The sequence below is a fragment of the Acartia tonsa genome, chromosome 1 (genome assembly GCF_053477335.1).
Source record: "Acartia tonsa isolate MP-2025a chromosome 1, ASM5347733v1, whole genome shotgun sequence".
Classification (NCBI taxonomy): Eukaryota; Metazoa; Arthropoda; class Copepoda; order Calanoida; family Acartiidae; genus Acartia; species Acartia tonsa.
Genome location: NC_137260.1, coordinates 47,565,667 through 47,586,410, shown reverse-complemented (window position 1 = coordinate 47,586,410; position 20,744 = coordinate 47,565,667). Strand labels below are relative to the sequence as shown.

The 20,744-nt window shown below is 32.5% G+C and overlaps 1 protein-coding gene across 1 annotated transcript in view; it reads left to right on the top strand.

Moving 5' to 3' along the window:
* Positions 1-20,744, top strand: part of Nca (neurocalcin homolog) — a 116,041-nt gene that overhangs the window by 7,462 nt on the left and 87,835 nt on the right. The window lies entirely within an intron of this gene.

Below are 20,744 nucleotides of genomic sequence, written 5' to 3'. Positions count from 1 at the left end.
AAGATTACATTAAATGTTGGAGTTAAGTAAAAATGTCATACAGGACCGAAAAAATAATTTAATCACCCACCCACAATTCCTTTTCACCTTAGGTAGTTTGTTTTTTATTTAATAAAACTTATCCATCCTATTGTTTATTATCTCTTATTGCTTTTAGTTTCTTTGTTACTAGACTATTTTACATTATGTAAGACATAATGCAGTTTTATGGTCAACTATTAGATAATAAAAAAATATCATTATATTAAATTAAGACAATAAAAATAGAATTAAATACAAAACATGGGCTGTTAAAATAAGAACACGAAAAATGTCATATTAGGAGATTAATTTAAATACACTAAAGCAACTCTAAAGCAAAATAAATCATACCCCCTTTTTGCTAAGTTACTTTTAGTTTTAAAAAAGTAGTAGTTACGCCTCACCTCTTAACAGTACATACAGTATAAAAACATTCTCATTTTAAAATACATTTGCATGAGCATATTAATATTTTGCTCTAATTAAAGCGATATCTTACTCATATCATTAACAAGTATTATAACTTTCAAAGCTAGTTGATTAAGTTGCTAATCTAACATAGCATTTTTTGACATATTATTCATTACTTTTATGCCTTTTTCTTTCTTTGTTTCGGAATTATGTTTTCCATTTTTCAGCAATTTATTTTTAAAAAACCATGCAGGGTATGGTTTGTTTAATTTTAGGTTATCAAACTTAAATTTTAAAGGACAATTACACATACAAGAACATGACAGACTAACACATTATAATAAGATGGAAGCTACGTTTTTATAAAAAAAATGCACCTTGCAGTTAGCATAGCAGAGCCTTGGCATTTCTATAAATAGGATTACTTGTACTTTAGGGTAATCCAGGAAAAATGCAGGAATAGATGGAGAGGGCGGCAGGGGGTTCATTTTGTTCTCACCTCCAAGGATAAAAATATTTATAAAGCAAACTGTTAAAGTCAAATATTTCATTCTTATTATTATCATTTACCAATATAAAAAGAAGATTTAATCTTTACAAATAAAATAAATGGATTTGAGTAAATAATGACTTATTTACTAATTCCTTTAAGCCAGGATTTTTTTTGTACTCGCGTTGTTGGCAAAAATCATTTTTGCATTTTTCACCATCATACTATGTCACTATACACTCCATCTTAGAGTAGAGCTACTCTATTTTTACCATTACTGTCACTGGAAATAGGCCGAAGTGACATGGAACAAACTTTTAATATCGATGGACATGTCTCTTAATACTGAGATGTGAAGATCAACAGGATTCTTTTTTGAAACTATATTGACATAATTTCCTTAGAATATGACCTGCAAAAGATAATACCTACATAACAAATATAAAAAAATATAATATTATCTAGAAAAAGCAAATGCAATAATCCTTTTGAATAGCAGAGGCATTTTTAAAATTGAAATCATTGGCTTTTACATTTATCTTAGGCTCTATTTATCAAAATAGACTCTTTATATTTTGTAGTTTGTCTTTTGTGGTTGTGCTACTCTATCCATACCAACATTAGTAAGACTCTATTTGGGATATGCTACTCAACTTACTGATGGTGTCATCCTTGCTGAAGGAAAGATTAAGATCTATGAATATGGTTCTATTCTACTTCATTTTAATTTTTTTCTGCCTCTGTTTGCACATATTTTCCTCGGGGTTGCATGGCTTTAGTTTTAATCAATTTTATGTTAAATTTATTTTGTTCTTATGCTATAAAATTTAAATATACTTACTCTAAAAGCTTGCATTGGCAGAATATTATTTTTTTTCCTAAAAAAATTGCTAAATTTGTAGATGAAAATTATGATGTTATTTCAAGAATATTTGAAGGGGATTATTTTTTTTCCAACTCAAGTGTGTTTATAGTAGAGCTTCCAATAGAAAAAAGTTTTAACATGGTCACTAAAACTAAACTATTTCTAAACTTCACGTTTTTGCATTGTTGAAGTAGGCTGATGACGACATTAAGATGAAACATATCTACCCTACTATATTTGTTTTGCATAGGTTTCAAATAGAAAACTTATAATTCTTGATAAAAATTATTATTGTTTTATGATAGTTGTTTAAGGTGTCCTAATTTTTATTGCAATGCAAAAATTTTATTATAAATGTATAAATAAGTGGTAATTTTGAAATAGAATGGCAACTCTGTTTGCGAATGCAGTAGGGATTTCAGGGATACCAGGATTACATGCATATTTTTCTAATTAATTTATGACTCAGTTCACGCACTGGGAAATAGGTTACAGCTTAAATTATGGATTTTATCAGATTTTTTACTCTTAACTCACTAGTAGATTCGCCCTAAAATAGCCTAAAACCAACACAGTAGTAAGTTGAAGTTTCCTAACAGAACTAGACAACTAAATAGGTTAAGTGGGTATTGAGATCTTTACGGACAAACCTTACTAGAAAAAGGGTAATAAGGGAGGGGTTAATATAATATAACTTTTCCCTCACCTCCAAAAAATTAATTTAATATAATACTTAAAAATTACCAATGAAGTTACCAAGTTCAATAACTCCTTTTTTTGGCTGTGTTTCTTTCAACTACTTGAAAATTCAGTGATTTTATCTTGATGTTTTTATTCCTTTATTCCTGTGTGGATGCATAAATCTGCATCCCTATTACCCCCCAACTAAACAGAAATTGAAATCCCATAGATTTGTGTGACACCGCACCTATGAGCTCTCTTACAACTTCACAAAATTTTCAATTCATCCCTTTGAGTTTTTTAGTTATTTTTTTTCATGTTGAATAAATTTTCTGCATTTATTAAAGTGAAGCTTATCTTCACGTACAGTTGATCCGTCCGTCCTGAATGGATAACTGAGGCTGATTAGAAACATTCGATTGATTTTAAACTTATTACCTACTTCATTCATTAGCTGTTGATTTGTTTTGTTGAATGCATAACAAATGTTTTTCAATAGGAAATCTACTCTATTCACCCTGTCTGTCAATCTGCAACGCTAGAGTGGGGATATAATTTTCTCGACTGCTATTCAAGATAGACGGCTAAAAGGGGACTATCCCCGAACAAGATCACGTGATTCTATGTACCTTCCAGCATTGACCCTGAGTATTTTCTTTCAAAATATAATAGGTCACTATTATAAATAATTAATATATTGACGAGATATTTATGTTTCACCACTTCAAGTTGAAGAAAAGTAAAAAAAAGGTACAGCATTTTTAGTCAAATATCTATCAAACGTTTTGTTGAATTCGGGGTGTCTTTAATTGTCCATGTTGTCAAATGATAAAAATTAAAAAAATCAAAAGCACATTTACTATATCTCATATGTATGTTTAAATTAATGGTAATATGGATTAATTTACAATCTATATAACACAAGTATTCGCATATGTATCATCAAATATTCATTTTATTAAAAGAATAAGCTTCATAAATCAATTAAAATACCTAAAAAAATATGGTGAAACATAAATTTTCTCGTCAATACAATAATAATATATAGTGACTTATTAGAAAATACTTAGGAAAATACTTAGGATCAATGCTGGAAGGTACTTAGAATCATGTGCTCTCGTTCGTGGATAGTCCCCTTTGTTTGTTAAAATTAACTTTACCAATCTGCTCTTTTAATGAACTAACCTGCCTTTCCAAACATGATTTATTTTGTGCTTTGATACTTGTGGATGATAAATTCTTTATAGGAAGTTCATTGTTTATATTTTTCTTGTCCTTGTTTCTCTCACTCTCTTTTTTCTTATCTTTTCTTCGCTCTCTTACAAATATCCATTCCTTTCTTAAAAAAATTATTAAGTAAATACTGGTATGGAATTAGGTAAGTATATGATAATAGGTTTGATAAAATCAAAGATATAGTTTTGATGAAATTTAGATTTAATAAATACAAATTGAGCTAATTTTCCTATAACTAAAATACTGTTCCTAATACATCGAGTCACAAGATCTCCTCAAGAATTAACTTTCCTTTTATTTATTATATTAACAAGGATGACATCCATAAAAGCGAAGCACCGAAACGGTAGGACAAACAGACATTAACACTTATATAGAAAAGCTTCGCATATAAAAAGAAATTATCCTTTTGAATTTTATGACGTATGGGTCTTTATTTTGTAATAGATAATGCAAGTAATGTTAATATTATAATATATCGATAATAAATTTGAATTATGTGAATAACTTGTCAAAAATATGTCAGATGTTTTATTATCCGCTATGATGGAAAAGCTTGGTTTGGCGATACATCAATATTTTATAAGCTTCTTAGCAGCAAAGCTTTTCTATAATAACCAATTTTGATTAATCCTACAGTAAGTCTGACAATTCAGCACTAGTTACTAGAGCCTAAGTATCTTATTTTCAAATTGAGATATCATTTTGTGTTTAGTCAGAAAAAAAATCTGTTAGAAAAATTGGTATTCAATTGTTTCATTTGAAAACTTTGATTCCTTCCTTTAACAGTTCAATGGAACATAATATTTGATAGGATTGCGATTTGTAGATGTTATTTGTAAAAAGAAATATAAAAGTTGTGCATATTGTCATCCTTGTTGTTTATATACTTACAGAGAAAAGGTTGTGCTTTTAACTTATTTTCTCTTGGGAACTTCTGCGAACATTTTGCTTGTTTTTTTCCAATAAAACCTAAAATTCACATAATATGATAGAGCTTTTTTTAAAAATCCTTAGCAAGAGATAAAACCATTTGAGTAAAAATAGAGAATCTTGTAGCTTTTAGCTCCAAATTATTTTCATAATACCAAGTGATTTTTTAATGCTCCTGTGGTTTCTTGAAACCATAAAATATCTAAAATTGAAGTACTTCATCTGATTATTATCTTAAAGTTATAGACAATTTTTTGTAGACAATCAGATATGCCATTATTGTATTACCTATACTTTTTACCTACAATTCTTTTTTGTTTTGTTTTACAGACAGAAACTGTCTTTTGCAGATAATGTATGAAAAAGGCAATTAGAATTAGGCTTACATTTTAGACTTAACAGACAATAATGTTCGCAAAGATAATGCGGTTTTAGATATACATATGCTTTTTATATTTCATTTATGAACAGATTTCAATGACCTTTTATATTATTTCAGCCAAGCATTTTATTTCAAAGGGTGTATTTTGTATTTGTTTCATAGATCTAGTATTATATTGCTTGTTAGCACCATTTGATTAGTATTAGATAACTTGCTTTAGTTTTAATAACAGAAGGAGATTCTATTTGAACAACTAGTGGCTTCGCCCTTAGCCTCTAGGGGCTTCGCCCTATGGGGTAAGGGGAAGTCAACCCTCCTATATAGAATTTATTTAAAATAGGCACTGGTACAGGTTACCTACTGCTACATATAGAATTTGTTAAAAAAAAATAGGCTCTGCTACAGGCTAACTACTGCTACAGCCAACTGCTTCTAAAAAAAAGGATGGGGAATTTTTGTTTTTTGGGGTTGGAGGTGTCCCACCCCCCAAGAAAATAGCCTAAAACCACCACAGGACCAGTAGTATTCAATCGGTTCGGTGGTTACCGAGATCTTAGGGGACGGACGGACGTACAGACATCAAGCTACTTTGTATTATAGATATGTAATATGCAAGTAAAATATTCTAACTTTTTCAAAGTTGTAACCACGAAAAAAGCAAGGAGTGAGGGGATATTGGACTTTAAATTAAACTAGAACCCAAAGTTTCATAACCAATTTATCTTTTTCATTGGCTAAAAAATTTTGGTACTTTTATTGGTTTTTATTGCTTGGTTAAAAAGTATCCTATTCCTCACTTTACAGCCAATAATTTAAATTTATACATGGGGCAGTTTTGTTCATTATCATTGGAGATGTACAATAATTTATCGTCTATTAGATTATCCCTTAAGATCCTCGCGAGCAGGCAAAAATTTAAACTTATTACCAGTGCAGCAGATCTGTATTCAAATTAAAATTGTAATATTTAGTAAGAAAAGAATCAAACATTTTACCAGGGAGGAAGGGGACATTGAGCTGTTTATTACACTAGTCCCCAAAGTTTTGTCCTTATTCGTTGGCTGAACAACTCTAGGGACTTATTGAATTTTAATTGGTTGGTTCATGACGTAAAGTGTGCAGACGTTTCAACTTCTAATTGTAATCTACAGAAGGAATAATTTGTGTATTATCTTTGTGGATGTATATTAATTTATCGGTCATTGTCTTATTTTTTTAGATCCCTGCATTTTACACTTCAAACTTTGTCACGACTCACAATCAATGTTGAAAAAAGTATGCTGTCCAAATCCTGTTGGAAGTTCTGGACCAAAACCATAAAAAAAATATTTCCAGACCTTTTGTTTGAAAGAATCCAGGTCCGCTCTCCTGGCATTTACTAAAAGTTGTAAAAATAGATTTTCCAATAACCTTACAATTTCAGTTTTCTTTATAATGGGAATTTTGTTTACTGCTTTATATTCTGTTTTTAATTAGAGTAATAAACTCCAAAGTAATACTACTATTGAGGCTATAAAATTGTCAAAGGAAGATATTTAGACAAACTATTGAAATACATCGTGCATGATCAATTTCTAAGTTCCTCAATATCGGTTAGATTTTTGTTAGCAACACTAAATTCCGTAATAGTTATTTATTGCATCGTATTATAAACATCTTTCTGCGGTAATAAAAAAACTTATGATTGCACATTTTAATCCACTGGATAATAATCGACTTCAAAGTGATACTAGAAAATATAGGTATTACAAAATTTTCTAATTAAAAATCTTTAACATTTCAATTTAATTGACAACTGTGTAAAGAAAATAACATTTAGAACTTCTGTGAATTTTTGCTCTCTGATTTCAAGAAATTTTCTTTTGATGGTCCTGCGCTAAGTTAAGGTTCCTGTACTAAACAGTTTGAAATTTGTACCCACTATATATTTATGGATTGTATGTTTTTATGGTTTTTCACTAAAAAATCTGAAGAAAAAAATGCCTATTCTTATTTTTTTTGTAATAAAAACTTTGGTCTGCATCATGTCTTACTAGAGGATGTTCTACATATGTTAGGCACGTCACATTCATAGTTAGAATATGGTGAATACCGTAACCTTAGCTCATGGAAAGGTTCAACTTATTGCCTTTGCCTTGTACAGCTAGAACTGCCAGGAAAGTTCATGTTATTAATTTGAAAATTAATGAATATTAAGACTTCATTTTTTCACCTAATTAAAATCATTGCATTAGAGCAAATAATGAGCAATCATTTTTGCGAGATAAAGTCTTAAGAGTACATGATAGCTCTTAGACATTTTCTTTATAGCAACCATAGTTTTAAGACTGACAGTAAGCAATTCCTTGACGTTATAACAGGCCTGGGGAAGGAAATTATCCAATTTTGTAATGGGCCAATTCATGAGTTTTATCATGGTAAAAGTTTATACCAAATTCTACTTTACTTTTATTTCAGAAAAAATAGATAATTAAAAAACATTTTTTTATATAAATATTTTTCCTTTCTATATTTTTGATTTTACAATCTGTTAGATAAAAGTTTAACGAGTTAGGAAATTCTTTTTTTTCTTCTGGAAATGAAATAGAATCTATATTTTTTTTCTTCTCTTCTATTTTATCTGCGAATGAAAGGTGTTCTAAATTTGATGAAATATAATAATCTTAGGTAATTTAATTGATTAGATAAGATGCAAAATAGATCCGTTTGCTAACTTTTACAGATTTTCAAATTTCAAAGTATTACAATATTTTGATAGCATAGTTGCAAACCAAAGCTCAAAAAATCTTGATTTTACATTTGTCGTCCATGCCAATATGACGATTTGTTTATTGTTAAAAAAATATGTATTGGTCAATAAAAAGGCATAACCTCCACACCCCTTCTATTTTCCTTGTTAGTTTTTATTTTATTTTCTTTGATAAAATATTAATTATTTGGGTAGGTCTATTTCCAGGGAGGGAGGGGACAATGGGCTGTTTATTGAACTGGTTCCAAAAGTTTTACAATAACTTTATCTTAATCGCTAGCTTAACAACTTTGAGACTTTTATTTAATTTTGGTAGGTTGGTTACGTAAGTTTAAGTGTCAAGACGTTTCAACCACTGATTGTAATCTACAGAAGGGGTAATTTTGTGTATCATCATTGGGGATTTACATCAATTTTTCGACCATTGTCTTATCCCTTTAGATCCCTGGTTTATTTGTGAGTTGGTATAGAAACAATGTTTGTTTATCTGCGACCTGATCTAATGCACTTTTTATATCAAGACAAACTTTGTCAGGGCTGTCCATTCTCAACAGCAATTATTTTTTCTATCTCTACGCAACTTCTGTATTCTTTACTAGCGGCTTTGCCCCTAGCTTTTAGAGGTGAAGCCCCAAGAGAAAATGGGAAGTAATTTGTAAAAAAAAACTGAAAAAAAAGATGAGTGGGGGATTTTTTCATGGGGGCTTTGTCTCAAGGTGCGGTGGGGGTTTCTTAGACCCGCTTATTTTTTTTAGTTTACAAAAAGAAAAAAGAAATTTTTTGGGAGGGATTTTTTTTGGCTTAAACCACTACAAGACCAGTAGGTATATTCCCTGAAGAGTAGAACCTAATCAGTTCAGGGGTTACCAAGATCTTAAGCTTCCGACAGATTGACAGATAGACAGACGGACATCGTTCTACTTTGTATTATAGATAAATGTACATTACATGTAATACCAGAAAATAAAAATGAAATAGTTCTGTGTCGTTGAATGCTTTACTATAGTCAAACCTACATTAATATTATAAACATAAATACCACTGTTTAATCAGACATATCAAAAGAACTACTTTTTTATTGACAGCATATTGCTTTTGGACAAGAAATTAGCCAAAAATCATACTGAAATATTTTAAGAAATAACCTTTTTCGAAATCTATGTTTTTTTTACTTTGTCACAGTACAATATAAAGTACAGTTTTCAATGGAAAGTTTTTTAAGATTCGCTGTCAAGAATTGAGATTTTTTTCGGTACTAAGTGATTAAAATAAACTTATTACCTAATTTCTTCTATGTTGTTTTAAAAATGTTGATTATTCAAAAAAATTTGAGAATAACAAAAGAAAGAATAATATATGGATACAGAATTAAATATATATTTTTTTCTTATTTGCTATTATGTAATTATAGCTGCTATATATTTATTCTAAGCTTCTTATGTAAAGTAAAGGATTGGGCTTACTTATATAAACATAAACGTTTACAGTTAATCTTTAATTTAGTGGAGCAGCTTTCCAAATCTTACTGAGTAATAATAACTATAATTTTTATTTTCAAGAATGGAGGTAATTTATTTTGTATATAAAAAAGAAAAAGTTTAAAAAAATAGTTAGTGTTAGACAATGTGCTATTTAAAGTTGTAACTCTACAAATATATAAAGTAGTAAAGTTTTTTTTGACTGTAGCTCAATATTCAAATAACTAAAGAACCGATTGTGTTCTCTATCTTCACATAGTTCCCTGGATGGTTTTAGGATATTTTTGAATAAATAGCCAGAGATTTTAGACAGAGAGAAAACAATTTTTTTGGGGCTGTGTGATGTAACTTTATAATGTTTATGTTCAAATTAAATTGGCATTTATTTGTTGCTAATTTTACCATGCTATTTAGTTAATGTTCAAATTCATATGCTTCATTTATATTTGAATGTTCTCAAGCATTTGGTATTTTGAATGCTGATTTTGAATGTTAAATTTAATATAATAGGCAGTTTAATGTTGTGATTATATTATTTAAAGTTAAAATCTTTTTCAACCTATTTTTAATTTAGCTTGGTCTTGTAGACTGATTTTATGCTAATATTGTTAAAAGTTTAGTAATTTTAAGCAAATTCTGCTATTCAGCTAATTAATTCTATTTGAAATTGCCGAAAATTAAACATTTTGTTGGAGTAAAGTTGGAGTAAAACTTGTTTTTTGGGTAAATGAAAGGGAAGTGGGTAAGAATGGAAGAAAAAAGGAAAGAGGTTGAGGGGAAATTTTCACTTAGAATTGTTTGTCAGCATCACATTCCCTTTTCCTTGGAATTAAAGATATGATTAAAATATACAATTAATTAAAAGGCAAAAGTTTTAAAATATTTTAAATTAAGATACATTTTTTCAGGTGTTGTTAGTAATCTATGATCATAACAAAGTGTAAAGCATTATAGTTTTGTCTCTTTCACACGCTAATTGCAAACTTTAAAGGGAAGCTCTTAAACTATGCTTTAATATTTATATTTGACTTCAAAAAGTTACACAAATTGCTATAAGGAGCTTAAGTTCTAACAATGTATTCATAAATTACATCCCCTGTAGTTAGCCTAACTTTTTCAGAAGCCTACCAATACACTGCACTTTAGTATCTTAACCTTACCAATCTTATGGCCGTTGGGTGCTAACTATATGAGAGAAAAATCTTTTTTATCTCCAGACTTATTTCTGACAAAGTTTTATTACCTAGATGTCACTACATTATACTTTTTTTTATAATTTTGTTATAGATGTATTTCACATGAAATGTCATTAAGTTAGACATGATAAGATATAAAAAAAAGTATGTATAATATAGGCAAAAATTACATTTGAGTGTCCCTTTATTTAAACCTTTCAACAAGTTGTGCAAACTAATTTAATGTGTACAATTTATTTACCTTTCCTTTAAGCATTTGCAAAGTTTTGAGCTGTTTTTTGCAACCATATTTTGCATGGTTAACATTGTTAAAATTCTGGAAGTAAATTTTAGTGCTGCTTTATCAAGTGCGTGCATAGGATTTTTAAGGGAATATTGACATTCATACTGCTGCTGTTTTAAAATATTAATCGAGGGGGTTGAATTATTTGAAAAAAATAAATTGAAATTAAAACTGGGATTTTTTCTCCTTCCTTTGTCTTTCCCCTTAGTGGGGCTCTACCAATGCAGTTCCTAAACCTGTGGTGCCCTAACCCTGCGGGGCTTCAGTTTCCATTATAGTTACATGGCTTAGAGTAATAAATAAGCAATAATTCATTTTCAGTAGAACTATTGAACAAACATATTCTTTAATGTATATTTAATTTAATTTAATGTATATTTTATTTGTTAGCACTAAAATAAATAAATATTCAACATTTGTTAAAAAAAAAGAAGCTTTGGATGGTGGATTAAATAAAATTTATTGAGTGGGTTTTGTCTGAAACTTGTGCATTTAGACATTTCGTAGATTTCATCGTAATTCAATATAATTTCTTGCAAAATAGTAATGATTTTGGTATTAGTAATGACATTACTTTGGTCATTCAACAGTCATTTAAATGCAGAATTAATCATATAATTTTAAGAATGTAAAAAACTCTCAAAATGTTTTAAAAAGAACATACTGTTTTTGCAGTGGTACATCCAATGTTTGTAGAATGATTATGTGATTGTTTGCACTACAATGTTCTTTTTGCACGGAATATGCAAATTTAACTCTTTTTTGCTTACTTTTAAATTTATTGTCAAAAAAAAAGTTTTTGTATTGATTGAACATATATTTTTCTTCCTTTTCTTATAGTTATGCATATTGTATACTTATGACTTCGCCACTACCATTTAAAGGATTGATTATGTCATCAATGGAGGGTCGGGAAAAGTAACCAAAATCCACTGCAATTTTATATTTTATTCATTCATTCGTTTGTCTACCTTCAGTATTTTGATTTCGTATACCATAAGTACAAATATATTTAGTTTGAAAAAGCTTGAAATAAGTTCAAATGGATGCACTTTACTCTCCTACAATGATTGCATTTTAAAGCTAACAGAAGATTTGAAATCAATTTGGCAATTCTAACATTCTTAATGTATAGTTCAAATATGTTTGGAAGGTAATATAAATGGAAAGGTATATGCAGAAAAGCTTCGCTTTTAAAAACAGAAAGACATAACTTCAAATAATAGGGTAAGGGGGGGGAAATTTCGGTTTTTTTTCGGTTTTTTTGAAAAAAAATGGGGTAAATATTAATATTTTCAAATGAAACCAAGACCAGTAGAAAGCTTACGGAAAGGACTATCAGGTCCTAAAAGGACATTATCCTAGGACTTTTAGAAGTTGGCCGAAATTGACCGCAAAAAAGTTACCGATATTTCCCCACCACCGGGGGAAATATCGGTAATTTTTTTCAACCTAAAAAAAATTGATGAAAAACGGCAAAACGGCCAGTCGAACATAAATAATCATAATTAGTATAGGTTATAGGGATTATCCACAAAAAGTTTCATAATGATCGGACTATTCCTTCTATGTTAAAAATGAATTTTTTGAAAGACGCGAATTTACGATTTTTTTTTTCGAAAATTTTTTTTTTTTAAACTTAAAATTAATATAAGAAAAAAACGTATTTTATTACTTTTTAGGCCTGATCCTAAAAAAGCTCACATTGAACTATAGATTTAGCCCAAAAAACATGAAAATTGATTAAAAATTGACCTCAAAAATTGAATTTGAAGCAAAAGTGTCATCTTTGCAAAAAATCTTGACTACATTTTAACCTTAAAAAAATCGATGAAAAAAGGCCAAACGACCAAACAAGTGTAAAAAATCATAATTAGTATAGGTGATTGGGATTAACCACAAAAAAATTCATAAAGATCAGACTATTCCTCCTATGTCAAAAATATTTTTTTTTCAAAGGACCAGAAATTTTGATTTTTTCCTCGCAAAATTTTGATTCAAAAAATAAAATTAATTTTGTTTTTGTTTTTTATCTGTTCTATTCATTTTTAGGCCTAATTCTTAAAAAGTCCATATGGAATAATAGATTTGACAAAAGAAAACATGAAAACATGACCTTAAAAGTTGAATTTTAATTTCTTTTGAAATTACCGATTTTTCCCCCGGCGCCAACTTTGGTCATTTTTGAAAAAAATATTAACCCGATTTTAAAGCTCTCAACGGATTTGGAAAAAGCGGGCAATTTCTAGTTCAAAAAGTTTTTCAGATCAGCTCTAGGTCTTACCAATTTTTGTGTAGGTCGATCTTTACACACCTACTAAAAAATTTTTGGAAAAAAAAAATTTTTCGTCCGACTTTGAGACCCAATAAGTACCCTTAATATTCATCTCACAAAAAATTCATATTATACTTTTTTGTAGGCAATTTAATAAGGAACAAATTCGCTTTTATGTTTTTTTTCTGTCATTTGAAAGGAACATGGAGAAAAGGGTCATTTAATGAAGGTAGGTCGAAATTACCGAGAATAGCCCCTTACCGAAACTTCCCCCCCCTTACCCTATAAGAAAATAATTGTATAAATGTAAAGAGAAGCAATTATTCTGATTTGCCATACTTTATTAGATGTACATTGTTTAATGAGGAAAATAACTTGAATGCTCGTTTAAGTGACCTAGCCAAACACTTTGCATTTATATTTGAGATGCAAACTTCATTTGTTTTCTTCTCAATTCTATTGTGAAGAACATAATTAGAAGTAAGTGCGAAGGCCTAATCTGCAGCACTTTTACTTAAAAATAGCATTTAATATATTGTTTTTCACATTATTTCTGTGAAGTTAATTATGTACCTAATTAATAATGAACTCTAAGCTTTTTAATTATACAGATTATTATGTTTTTTAGTTTTAGTTAGCTTAACCTATTTGCAGTTTATGTAAGTAATCTTTTATTAAATATATTTTTATCCTTGTACAAAAATAACTGTATAAGCCCTGGAAGGTTTTTGTTTATTTTAGGGAGGGTACCTCTACCTTTTTGAGAGAGATCACCTAAGAAAAATAGTTTTTTCTTTTGCTAATCAAGTTTTGGGGGTTTGAGTCCCCCCCCCCCTCCTCTTTAAGTGCTCTAGTGGCACAGCTTAGATGTTTGTTGTTGAAGTAGTTGGAAAATGTTTTTTTTATTTAAATTTTAACTGAAAATAGATAATAATTTTGTTTTAGGTAAGAAAACGAATTGATTTAAAGGTAATTTGATTCCATCATGATTAAGGTAACTAATTGCGTTAATTTTGCATGTATTTTTTATATAGTTGACCCAGAACATATGAAACACCCTAGATAGCTAGTTTTGATATGTATCCTAATAAAACTGTTATTACTAAGTTCAATTGAAAATTGAAATTAATATTGAATACATAATACCAAAGGTTTGATCTTTTTATTATGTCCATAAATTATTTTTTTGTGTTCTTTCAGCGTCCCAGTTAAAGAATATAGATACCTAGTTCCATTAGGTTTTGTTTTAACCTTTTAAAAAATATTAGTATGAAGTTTATTATGATGTATTAAGGCTCTTTTTTTCTACATTTAAGTCTTGGAATGGTTTTAGTCTTTTTTTCTCTCTCTTACCCTTAAGAATACTGAGACCCTTGATGCTGGGGGAGGGGGGTGGGGCGCATCTGCTAGTATAATTATAATTAGATAAGTATTTGAAGCAAGCTACATACCTGGGATTCTTCATGAATAAATTCAATTACAAGATTAAAGAGAATTTGAAATACAGTTTATCTGGTGGTATTTTCATAGCTTTGACGTTTATTTTAAATTTTTATTAAAATAGAGGCTACGCCCCTAGAGGCTCCTAGGAGGACTTTTTTTCTATACGATTCCTTTTTGGAGGGTTGAGGTACCCTCCCCTGAAAGAACCCATCCCTGGACCTATAAGAAACTTTACTGTAATGGAGAACCATATCGGTCCAGCGGTTGATATCTTAAGCTTCAGACGGACACAAAGACTGACAGACACCTGCTACTTTTATATAAGGATAAATCTTTCTCTTTTCCTGTTGAAAATATATGTTCTGGATAAAACATTGTCTACATACTAGGAACATTTATCTATCATAACGTTGGTAGGTTGAAAGGCATGCCTCGGCTCATGAATGGTGTAGATTTGTTAATCGTGACATCCATAATTTGTTGCCTTGGTTATTAGATGGGTGTAGTAGGTTCTCATGTAGTGTTTATGACTTAACTTGAATAAACAATTCAACGTTTATTTCTTTCTTTTCTTGAAGATAATTAAACTATTGAATTGTGATTAAATATGAGGATTTAAGAAAAATTTTTAAAACTTTTTTACTTTTCTCTCGAGCATATGTTTTTGTTTGGCTTTACTTCTACCGAGAAATTAAGAATCGGTAATAAAATGTAAATCTTCAAATAACTTGAAATTGCTAGAAATAGTCTTTCGGTAGTTACACAATATGAATATTTTCTTGTACTTGTCCCTTGCTTCCTGACCTTTGCTTGGATATGAACACAACATGAATGTTCTCATGTAGTTGTCCCTTGCTTCCTGAACTTTGCTTGGATGTGAGCACAATATGAATGTTCTCATGTACTTGTCCCTTGCTTCCTGAACTTTGCTTGGATGTGAGCACAATATGAATATTCTCATGTACTTGTCCCTTGCTTCCTGACCTTTGCTTGGATATGAACACAATATGGATATTCTCATGTACTTGTCTCTTGCTTCCTGAACTTTGCTTGGATATGAACACAATATGGATATTCTCATGTACTTGTCCCTTGCTTCCTGAACTTTGCTTGGATGTGAGCACAATATGAATCTTCCATATTCTGCACTACAAACTTTTAATACTTATGCAGGATTCTGCAGCCGCTATTAGAATACCAAGGCCATACACAGCCGTCATTAAAAAGGCTAAAGCATGTCCAATCGCCCAAAGCTTAAGTCAATGAAACAGCAATTTCAAAGATTGATTTTTTGCGGTCAAATAGCGGCTGCATAACCCCGTTTTCAACCTATAATTGCCGCTCCCTTAAACATATTTTATTTATGGTTCAATCCTTTCTATGTCATTACATAAATAATCATAGATGCACTGTCAGGTAGCTTTAATGTGCTGGGTAATTTAACAAATTGATTTTGGTAACTTATTGATAAGTGTATAAGGTACATTACAGAACCTAACATTTTATCCTGGGATATAAAGGGATAAGACAATAACCGACAAATTGATGTACATCCCCAATGATTATACACAAAATTACCCCTTCCCTATATTACAATAATCTAAACGTTTGGATTTTCAACTTAATGATCCTTTGGGGACTAGTGTAATAAACAGTCCAAAATACCCTCCCTCCCTGCATTTGAAGTTAAAATTATCTTGGATCATCCTTCTAAGTATCCTCCTGAAAATAAAAACAATTCAGAACATATATTTAGAGAATCCTGTTTATTAGAAACTAAGGGGGGGGGTTTTTAATGCAACCATCTCGTAATCAATGTATAAATGGCACTTAGAATTCGAATTTCGATCTCAAATTTTGCATGAGTAATCCTTGGTAGGTCTATTTTCCCTAAATCGAACAAAAAGTTGGAAAAGTAACGGCTGGCAGCTGGCAGCTCAGCCGTTTAGCCGTTTTTTGCCTATTTTCAGGGCAAATTCATCATTAATTACGTAGGAATCAACTTTTTAAAACATATTTTTGGTTTAATTCATGTTAAATGATAGCAATAACCTTTTTTTTAATTTCTTGTACCAGCTGCTAAACGGCTAGAACCGGCTGAAAACGGCTGAAAATGGCTGGGAGCTGCCAAGAGTATGAAGTCGATAGGGCATGTGACATGTCTAGGGGTAGGTTTTTATGGTTGCTGAGCTCAAAAATGCTACCAAAAATAGTGGCAGCCCATCCATATGGCAGCTGGGTAACAGCTGCAGCTCAGCTGGTAGCGGCCAAGAGTAGAATGAGTAGATAGGGCTTGTAACGAGTCTAGGGGTAGGTTTTTATGGGTGCTGAGCTCAAAAATACTACCAAAAATAGTGGCAGCTTATCCATATGGCAGCTTGGTAACGGCCGCTGCTGAGCTGGGAGCGGCCAAGAGTAGAATGTGTAGATAGGGCTTGTGACGTGTCTAGGGGTAGGTTTTTAGGGGTGCTTAGCTCAAAAATACTACCAAAAATAGTGGCCGCCCATCCATATGGCAGCTGGGTAACAGCTGCAGCTCACCTTGGACGGGCCAAGAGTAGAATGAGTAGAAAGGGCTTGTGACATGTCTAGGGGTAGGTTTTTAGGGGTGCTAAGCTGAAAAATGCTACCAAAAATAGTGGCGGCTCATCCATATGGCAGCTGGGTAACAGCTGCAGCTCAGCTGGGAGCGGACAAAAGTAGAATGAGTAGATAGGGCTTGTGACGTGTCTAGGGGTAGGTTTTTATGGGTGCTGAGCACAATACTACTACAAAAAAATAGTAGCCGCCCAACCATATGGCAGCTGGGTAATGGCCGCAGCTCACCTTGGAGCGGCCAAGAGTAGAATAAGTAGATAGGACTTGTGACGTGTCTAGGGGTAGGTTTTTCGGAGTGCTGAGCTCAAAAATAGTGGCGGCCCATCCACATGGCAGCTACAGCTCAGCTAGGAGGGGCCAAAAGTAGATGAGTAGATAGTAAAAATTAGTGCCGTCCCTTCTATATGGCAGCTGGGTAATGGCCACAGCTCAGCTGTTTTTTGAGGCTTAAAAAATTGATTATTTCAGTGGAATTAAACTTCTCCCAATTAACATTTTACCTTTTTTTTCATGGATATATTACTAATAACTCTTATATAGAGCATGTGACGTGTCTAGGGGTAGGTTTTTATGGGTGTTGAGCTCTAAAATACTACCAATAAAAGTGCGGGCCTGTCTATATGGCAGCTGGGTAACAGCTACAGCTTAGCAGCAGCCCTTACCTTGCTGCCATGTGGATGGGCTTTTCTATTTTTGGGAGTATTAATGAGCTTGGCACCTATAAAAACTTACACCTCTTTGACACATCACAAGCTATGTCTTAAACGTTTACTTTTATCTGTTAGTAACTGTTCTCAGCCAATTTCAGCCGTTTAACAACTAAATCAATACATTAGTAAGGTGTTGTTATTAATAATATAAAATGGCAATAGTGTATTTATACTGAAATATTCAATATTTGGTTATCCTTCAATAGTCAATGAGTCTTAAATAACGGCTTACTGCTAAGCTTAGCTGTTACCCAGCTGCAATATGGATGGGTGGCCACTTTTTTTGGTAGTATTTTTGAGCTCAGCACCCATGAAAACCCACCCCTAAACACGTCACAAGCCCTATGAACTCATTCTAGTCTTGGCCGCTTCCAGCTTAGATACCCAGCTGCCATATTGATAGGCGGCCACTATTTTTGGTATTATTTTTGAGCTCAGCACCTAATAAAACCTATCCCTAGACACCTCACAAGCGCTGTGTACTCATTCTACTCTTGGCCGCTCCCAGATGAGCTGTAGCTTTTACCCAGCTGCCATGTGGATGGGCCGCCACTATTTTTAATAGTATTTATGTGCTCAGCACCCCTAAAAACCTACCCCTAGACACGTCACAAGTCCTATCTACTCATTCTACTCTTGGCTGCTCCCAGCTGAGCAGCAGCCGTTACCAAGCTGCCATATGGATGAGCTGCCACTATTTTTGATAGCATTTTTGAGCTCAGCAACCATAAAAACCTACCCCTAGACATGTCACATGCCCTATCAACTTCATACTCTTACCAGCTCCCAGCCGTTTTCAGCCGGTTCTAGCCGTGTAGCAGCTGGTAATAGAAATTTAAAAAAAGGTTACCCAGCTGCCATATTGATAGGCGGCCACTATTTTTGGTAGTATTTTTGAGCTCAGCACCCAATAAAACCTATCCCTAGACACCTCACAAGCGCTGTGTACTCATTCTACTCTTGGCCGCTCCCAGATGAGTTGTAGCTTTTACCCAGCTGCCATGTGGATGGGCCGCCACTATTTTTAATAGTATTTATGAGCTCAACACCCCTAAAAACCTACCCCTAGACACGTCACAAGCCCTATCTACTCATTCTACTCTTGGCCGCTCCCAGCTCAGCAGCGGCCGTTACCCAGCTGCTATATGGATAAGCTGCCACTATTTTTGGTAGTATTTTTCAGCTTAGCACCCCTAAAAACCTACCCCTAGACATGTCACAAGCCCTTTCTACTCATTCTACTCTTGGCCCGTCCAAGGTGAGCTGCAGCTGTTACCCAGCTGCCATATGGATGGGCGGCCACTATTTTTGGTAGTATTTTTGAGCTCAGCACCCATAAAAACCTACCCCTAGACACGTCACAAGCCCTATCTACTCATTCTACTTTTGTCCGCTCCCAGCTGAGCTGCAGCTGTTACCCAGCTGCCATATGGATGAGCCGCCACTATTTTTGGTAGCATTTTTAGAAATTAGAAATTTAAAAAAAGGTTACCCAGCTGCCATATTGATAGGCGGCCACTATTTTGGTAGTATTTTTGAGCTCAGCACCCAATAAAACCTACCCCTAGACACGTCACAAGCCCTATCTACTCATTCTACTTTTGTCCGCTCCCAGCTGAGCTGCAGCTGTTACCCAGCTGCCATATGGATGAGCCGCCACTATTTTTGGTAGCATTTTTCAGCTTAGCACCCCTAAAAACCTACCCCTAGACATGTCACAAGCCCTTTCTACTCATTCTACTCTTGGCCCGTCCAAGGTGAGCTGCAGCTGTTACCCAGCTGCCATATGGATGGGCGGCCACTATTTTTGGTAGTATTTTTGAGCTCAGCACCCATAAAAACCTACCCCTAGACATGTCACAACCCCTATCTACCAATTCTACTCTTGGCCGCTACCAGCTGACCTGCAGCTGTTACCCAGCTGCCATATTGATAGGCTATCACTATTTTTGGTAGCATTTTTGAGCTCAGCAACCATAAAAACCTACCCCTAGACATGTCACATGCCCTATCAACTATTCATACTCTTGGCAGCTCCCAGCCGTTTTCAGCCGGTTCTAGCCGTTTAGCAGCTGGTACAAGAAATTTTAAAAATGGTTATTGCTATCATTTAACATGAATTAAACCAAAAATATGTTTTAAAAAGTTGATTCCTATGTAATTAATGATGAATTTGCCCTGAAAATAGGCAAAAAACGGCTAAACAGCTGAGCCGCCAGCTGCTAGCCGTTACTTTTCCAACTTTTTGTTCGATTTAGGGAAAATAGACCTACCAAGGATTACTCATGCAAAATTTGAGATCGAAATTCGAATTCTAAGTGCCATTTATACATTGATTACGAGATGGTTGCATTAAAACCCCCCCCCCCCCCCTTTATTCTAGATTTAAAAGATTGTGGTACTTATACATAATCTGTGCATGGGGGTATGGGAACTGCGGGATAACACTGTGTTTAATATAACCTTACCTAACCTGATCTATGGTAGAACACCAACACAAGAAAAACTACTACCCCTTCCTATTATTTATTTTTAAAAAAATGAGGGAATGGTTTTCATTCTCGACTAGGTACTTTAAGGGGAATCGCTAAGGTTGTTTGACTTTTTAAATTATCCATTATTGTTTACGTTAGAGTAAAAGAATTTAAAATTTTCCATGTTGCAATGGTGACATTTTCAAAATTTATTTATAGAATTAAAGTTTAATGGAACACATACACAATCATCATGCTAACTGCATATTCCAAGAATTTTTAACCATAGAACTTTAAATATTGTCATGTATTTCTCATTTAAGATAAAAGGCCAGTTATATACATAAATTTGGGATTTTGTAGGACATAAATTCAGAACAATGAGTAGTATTTTTATTGAAACAGAAAAAGTTCATTTACATTAACAGAGTTGAAATTTTTAATAAAAACTGAGAGTAGATTTTGGTTTGAAAAGATATCCCTTGTCCCAGCTCACCTACTCTATAGTTCACTATTTTC